Source organism: Grammomys surdaster, unplaced genomic scaffold, assembly GCF_004785775.1.
Source record: "Grammomys surdaster isolate TR1022 unplaced genomic scaffold, NIH_TR_1.0 208, whole genome shotgun sequence".
NCBI classification, from domain to species: domain Eukaryota; kingdom Metazoa; phylum Chordata; class Mammalia; order Rodentia; family Muridae; genus Grammomys; species Grammomys surdaster.
Window position 1 is genome coordinate 8,978,442 of NW_021604653.1, and position 7,754 is coordinate 8,986,195.

Below are 7,754 nucleotides of genomic sequence, written 5' to 3' on the forward strand. Positions count from 1 at the left end.
CCAGCACAGAAGGCCTGTTCTCTTCTAGATTGTCATTCCTCCCCTTCTTCCTCCTCCCGCTCTTCCTCTTTCCCCTCTTCCTCCTTCTTTTCTCTTCCAACTTTATTTAAAAGGCCAGGTTCTGGTGTCTCCCCAATCCCTCCTCCACCACAGCCATAATTTAAATAGCTTAGAGACAGAGTGTGAGGGACAGGACAGCAGGGAGGAAGGATGGAGAAGAGCCCATCACAGCCTCCCCAGTGTCCACCTCTTGTCCAACCTTTTCTTGGCTGCCAGCTTCTCATCTTTCTAGCCTGCATACTTCTTAACCATGGAATCTCCCGCATTTCCTGGGCCACCCAGGATCATGGGGTCAGTGGAGCCATTGTAGAGCCAATAGCCAGGTCTCGGGTAGCCTCAGCCCTCCTGATGCTGTGCTACCTGCCCTTCATGTGTCTGGGGGCCTGGAAGCATACCTTCATAGTTCTCCAAAAGCAAGCAGCCTGCCTCCTGGTAGAGTGCAGACCCTGGGTTAGATGCATTGCTGGGCACTTGGTCAGCAGCACATGTTCAATGCCCAGCTCAGTTGTCCAGTCCCTCTTGAACACGTTGACACAGCTCTCACCATTGACACCCACATATGGTTAGAAGATCTTGGTCAGGAAGTAGCCCTTGGATATGAGGCAGGAAGTTTTTGTCCAATAGGAACCTCATGCAGAACAGGCTTCCATCATACAGGGTCCCCTTGGAGTTTTCCATGCTAACCTGCAGGTTAGTGACATCCTCCTCATTGGGGAAGACTTTAGTGCCACCAAGTGGGTCTGTAGTAGGTGTGATCATGTCCTTGTACATCAGGTGGATGAAGGGAGGAGGCAGATTCTCTATGTTGTAGTTCATGACTTTGACAGGATGTGGAAGTGTGGGGTACCAACTTCTGTGTAATAGCACGGGTCTGCCATGACTTGGAAGTCAGTGCTGGTGCGTGATGGCACTCACTGCTTTTGTTGAAGTGACAGCCTCTTTGGGACACCTTGTTTTTGATGAACAACTTTTCCCAGGTACTCAGGGTGGCAAATTATGTGTCTTTTGTTCATTCTCAGTATATCTACATGCCACTTCTGGAGCTCTTGGTTTGTGCATATGTTTACATACATGTGGGTACTTGTGTGTACACAGGCATGCATGCACATATATGCACAGAGCCTTGTGTCTTGTCATTCCTCAGGTGCCACCCATCTTATTTTTGAGAGGCAAGATATCTCACTGGTATATAGAATTCAGATTTGGCTATGCTGACGAGCTGGAAAGCCCTAGAGATCTTCCTGTCTCCACCTGCCCAGTGTTGGAATTGTGAGTATGTACCACCACACATGAATTTTTGTTACATGGGTACCTGAAGATTAAACTGAGTTCCTCATGCTTGCATGCCAGACACTTTAGCTACTGATCCATCTCCTCGGCTATTCTGCAGTGTTTTCCCCATAGATCACATTGACAAGGTTGCTTCTCTAAGTCTCCTCTTGAATTAGGATCCTAGTTCAAAGGGAGGGCCAGTATAATGGATAAGTGCCCTCCATGACTGGCTAACGCAGGCTGAATGACACAGCAGTTGAGCCTACTCATCATCACACAGGTATCTGCGAGAGGGAGCTATTGTCTCCTCCCCACTGCCTGAAGCTCAGTCATACTCCACAGACAAGGTACCTAGAAACACTTAGTCCCCAACATGTACTAGCCTTTACCCTTACACCCAGCACTAGCCTGTGCAAAGGTAGATTTGTTCTACCTTTGAGTCCCTCTTGCTAAGAGCTTCCAGAAGCCCCACAGCTGGAGGGCTATTTATGTTAACCTCCTAGTTAGAAATTAAGCTCCGATCTGGAAATTAAGGATTGTAATTTAGCATTAGCCCAGACGTCAAGATGAAATGAGACACACTGCGGGGGGAAATTGAATTCCATATTGCCAAAGACCCATTTTATTTAGAATAAGCAGCCACTCACGTCATGCCAATATTGATGGATCATATGTTTAAATTTTTGATAGCCCATTCATTTCTGTAATTATATTTATTTCAAATTAAATAAGTCTTGCACACCCTTAATATACAGAGAGACAAAATTAATTTGTGGATCAGAATTAACATGCCATTCAACCCCTAGAACTGTCCTTCCTGGAAGCCCTTGGAGAGTGGTATGGGCCATTTTAAAGATGATTCCATTTGCATATGAACAAATGTAACCTGGAAGGAGCTGTATCCTTAGACAGGAGCTTGGAAGGCAGTGTCACGGCAGAGATGATTGCAAATGGACTTGCTGTTGACAGGCTCAGCTCGGGTATAGAACTAAGACCATTTAGCAGCATAGAGAATCTGCCCAGAGATCAGCAACCTTTTTTTTGCAATAGACGGAAGCTAACCAAGAGAGCCACAAATGATCAAAATATATAGAATAAATTACTATAGAGAACTCATCCCCAAATGAGACATCTATATCATCAGCCACCAAGACCAAGACAGAAGAGAACCCCAGATTGTGAAGGACAGCTGCACATAGCATCTTCTGACATGACAGCGACTGCACTGACGAACTCTGAACTGTTATAGTTACCTGCACAAGAGCAATCCAGTCAACAATGCAGCATGGGTGGAAGCTCATTAGGCTGCACTCCTAGTTGAGAAGATGCAGACAGTCAATGGCAGTTGAGAGAAAGTTGGTATTTTTCAGGGATCTGGCCCCTGGTCAGTTATCCATGCCACTACAGAGGACAGCCCAACATACCTATTCACGCAGGCAATAATAACTAAACACAGTAGAATATGAGTGTGTGCACACACACACACACACACACACTCATCCATGCATTGACACATGCATGGACACACATGCACACACACACATACACACACACATACTCATCCATGCATGGACACATACATGTACACACATGCACACACACATACACACACACACACACATACTTCCAGAGAAGCAGGACTTTTACCATGAGATTGTGTACTCCAGAAATGTCAGAGAAGCTACACCCATGAAGACTGACCAACATGGCTGCCTAAACAAGACCCGAGCAACGATGACAATAATAGGCGATCCAACATGGAAGCAGGAAAGCTCTGCCCTGGGGAAGAAGTATAGCTAACTAGAGAACGCTGAAAGTGGGAGAGCTAGAACATGGAGCATGAGCAATTCAAAGGCAGAGGCATCACTGGAAGGTCCACCCCAGTCTGAGTGATGATTCATCAACACCTACAGATCCTGCATAATTTGACCTGAAGGCAACTCCAGCAAAGACAGTTTCCTCTTTCCAGCAATAGATGCTGCACCGATAGCTTTACGAGAACCTTAGAGGTTTCAGCTCCTTACCTGAGCAAATTTCCCATTGATTTTGCATAGAATTTTTGTTTTTGTTTTTTTAACATCTATGATTCAGATCCTAATGGCTGCCCTCTCGGAAGTCTCATGCTCTTGGTATATTATATTAATATTTCAGACCAGCTGGGCCTGCAGAAGGAAAAGAAAAGAGTCTCTTGGTGCTTCTGTCTGCAGTGCAAGGTCTCAGGAGGGAGGTTCTGGGGTCTTCAGAGAGTACACACCCCAGCAAAAGAACAGTGTTTGCTGGTGATTTATCCGAGCCCTCTGTCCTGTCACCTTCTGTGGGTGTAGATGGGTGTGCACACAGGGCTTGCATACATAGGAAAGTGCTTTATAACTGTTACTTAGAGATGAATTTGGGATTTGGTCATCACTGGGGCTGGGGAGCCGGCTCATCCAGTAAAGTGTTAGCTGTGTAGGCAAGAGGGTTTGAGCTCAGTGTCCAGAACCTACGTGGAACACTGGGTACAGTTGTGTGCAGATATAACTAGAGCACAGGAGGATGGAGATAGACCCTGCAAGGCGCCCATTTCCCTCTCCAGAGTAGCTTCTCCTAGTATGTATGGTACTGAGTGGCAGCCAGTCTAGCCAGTCAGTGAGCACGGGATTCAGAAAGCAATCTTTTGTTAAAAGACATGTGGAAAATTCATATACATGCATATACCTGCATATACATGCATATACATCCACCGGCACATGGACACAATATACACTATACAAACATACCAATCAAGAACACCAGTCAGTACGACCATAGCTCCACACAGTGAACCTCCAGATGAATGTTACCCTGTTGGCCCTCCCTCTAAGAATGAGTGGGCAGACAGCAAAGATGGTACAGGAGGAACTTTATTGTTAATCCAAGGTTAACAGCCTTTAAAAGGGAGCAACAACTTAAAACTGAGTCGTATGCATGATTAAAACTGAACAAGTTTGAACTCTCAGTAGCAGTAAAATGCTAGCCCAGAGCCTCCTGTGTTCCTGAACAATATTCTCAGAGCGCCTTGAGAGCAATGCCTTCTACAAAACTCTGCAAGTCATCAAAGGTAGTTGCAAGACAGTGGGATTTGAAGCCTGGTATCTCAGGTCTTTCCTGGATCACGCAGGACTAAATCTCTCCTGTGTCTGTCCATTAAGTCCTGGTGGCTGCATGATCCCTCTGTTTGGGCAAAAACCTCAAGCATGAAAAGCCAGTCAGGAATTCTCTGGAAAACTCTCGGCAAGGACAGAAAACTCTGGAAAGGTAGAGCTCTCTCCATCTCCAGCAAACCCCCATGTCTAGGAATCCCATCTGGGGACCTGAAGTCTTGTGTTTTCCTATGTTGCGTTCCATGGTGAAAAGCTTGCATCAGATTGAGGACCAGCTGAGCCCTGATTGACTGGACCTTTAACTGCATCTAGCCAATCAGGAATAAGCTGTCAAAAGTCACCATCAATTCCTTTTCACCGTGGTCATATTTGTTTGCTGTCTGCAGTCTTTTGTCTTCTGAGCTGGGTTCCTCGTGCCACTGGGGATACTGTTTCCATGGAGCCTTGACCTTGAGTTTTTCCACCATCATGTGGGTGCTGGGAACCAAACCATGGTCCTGTGCAAGAGCAGTACATTGATTGCTCTGACCCACTGAGCCATCTCTCCAGTACCCCTTCCCCCTCCACGCCCCCATACACACAAGGGTCTTTCTAGGAGGGTATCATTTGGTTTTGGCATCTCTGACCCTGGGGAACCAAATTTGAGGACTTGTTTTACTTTGGTTATGGTAGGTCTGTGTTTTAGAGACACACCTCTACTCCATATTATAGAAAGCAATTGGCACACGCACATCATCACCAGCTCGGCACACGCGCTTACTGTCATGGTTGGTATGCTCTGGGTTAAATCCTGAAGGAGTTCTAAGTTGATACTGTCAGACACTAACTAGGCCAGGAAGTGCCACAGAATGAGAGAAGAGTGCAAAGGAGAGACCCTCAAACAGTACGTACCTCAGACATCCCAGAGGGACAAGACTGAACTCTGAAATGATTGATGGACTTCCTTCTCCCGCTACCTCCTTTTATATCTGCCTGCTAGAGATGAGGTTGAAGCAGATATTTAGGATGTTGTGTTACTGCCTTCTCAGACTGTTCAATGGTATCTGCAAGAGTCAGGCAGCTCTGAGCTCCAGACTTCTGGTTACAATTGGACCAATTCACAGCAATGCCATCATATCCCTGATCAGGGGTCTCATGGCAACAAGGATGCGATTTCATAAACCCACTGGGTCCTTCTTAGTTTCTTTTCTTGTTGCTGTAATAAAAATACCCTGACAAAAGCAACTTAAAGGAGAAAAGGCTTATTCTGCCCACAATTTTAGGGTCTAAGTCTATCACTGCAGGGAAGTCACAACAGTTAGAGGGAGCTGGCTCTACCACATTCATAGTCAAAAACAGAGAGCAATGAACTTATGCACACAGTGGATGGTTCTTCCCACACTAACATCATCCGGGCAACTCCCCAGAGACCAGCCCACAGGCCAATTTGATTTTGATAGTCCTACATTGAGACTCCCTTTGAAGGTGATCCTGGGTTGTGCAAACTTGACAATTAAAACTAACCATCATACTATCCAACCTTGGATTTAAGGGAGACATCAGGTCCACTCAAGTTTTAAGATTCATGACTTCCTTTGGTGGAGGTTGTTGTGTGTGCTGGGAAGACAATAATGTCATTATGTGGGGTCTATGACATCATGGTGAACTAAAAATTAGTGATCCATGACCTATTGCCCCATGGGAAAATACACACTTAGCTTTCGTGAGCTCTTGTTTCTTGGTCACAACATTTATCAACACACACACACACACACACACAGACAGCTAGGGAGATGATTTGGCAGGTAGTATGCTTGTATAAATTGTGTAAGCGCATACAGACCTAAGCTTGATCCCCAGCACCCATGTGAAAAGCAGCGGACTGCCTTTGTAGTCTATTTAATGCTGGGCACATAGAGACAGGCTCCTCAGCCAGCCAGTCTATCTGAATCACTGAGGTTTGGGTTTGGTGATAGGTTCAGTCTCAAAAAATAAGATCGACAGTGAATGAGTAAGCTAACATTAATGTGTGGTCTTCACACACAAACACATACATTTAGTGCACACACACACATATGCTTACGTACAAACACACACATTCAAGAAGTCAATACATAGCTCCTTCATTCTTTGAATGATTCTGCTTAAAGATGACTTTACTGAATGTACAAGGCGCTGAGGGTTGCCTTGGCCTCGTGCATGCTGAGCAAGCACTCTACCAACTGAGCTCCACCCAGCCCTCTGTAACACAGATTCCAGTTCATTGCCATTGAACAAGAACACTACCGTCATGACTGAAGGAGGTTTACCTAATGCTTGGATTTTTCCCATTACAACCTTCAAATGCATGGAAACACTGGACATTATTTGATGCCGGGTTTGGAGCTGTTTTATTGATATTTACTTTTTAAAATTTTATTGCTACTACTAGGGATTAATGTGGGACTTCCTGCGTGCAGTAAGGTGTTCTCCCACTGAGCCATTTTCAATAGTGATATCTCCAACTAAAAATGTCCTTAGGGTTCAGGAGATACTTCAGCAGGTAGAGTGTTTGTGGTACCAGAGTTCAGGTTCCCAGAACCCATTCCAAAGCCAGATGAACATGGCAACCCACCTGTAATACTAGAGCACGGGAGGTAGAAACAAGGGGTGCCCTGAGCAAGCTGGCTAGGCAGACTAACCAAAGCAGGAAGCTGTGGATTCATTGGGAAACCCCGCCTCAATACACATGTGGTGCAGAGCAATACAGGAGGACACCCGATGTCAACCTTGGACTTCTGTGTGTAAGCTCACACACATATATCCAAACAAATGCTCACTGCACACATGTGTAAGTGCGGAAAGGCTCCCAAATATGAGAAAGTTAGCCCTGCACAGACTTTGAATGAGACAACTGCTCACAGGCTGATGGTTGGGACCAGGAAGTAAAGGATTGCCTTGCTCTGTGGCACTGTTAGAACCACACCCACAGGAGGCCTCACATTCCACCCCTCTATGTGTCTGAAAATGAACACAACACACACACACACACACACACACACATACACACACACCGTGCAGTGATTTGAGGTTCACAAAGAAATTTTACCAAGTACTCATTCACAAGTGCTAGTCAACAAATAATAATGACTTGTGAAAAACCAGTTAAGGATATATTTGCCAAGCTTCTAGGATCGCTTCCAGGCCACTCTACTACCTTATACCACAGACTTCAGACAATAGCCCACTATGAAAATACGGCAGCAAGCTAGAACACAGAACTTGGACTCAGGAAAGCCTATAGGCATGGCTGTCTGTGGGCAGCCTTTCCCTGGTGGGTTG

General features: G+C 45.6%; 1 pseudogene; it reads right to left on the reverse strand.

Annotated features, from left to right (window-relative positions):
* Window positions 1-225: 225 nt before the first annotated feature.
* On the reverse strand, window positions 226-876 carry LOC114624529 (annotated as a pseudogene).
* Between the last annotated feature and the right edge of the window lie 6,878 nt (window positions 877-7,754).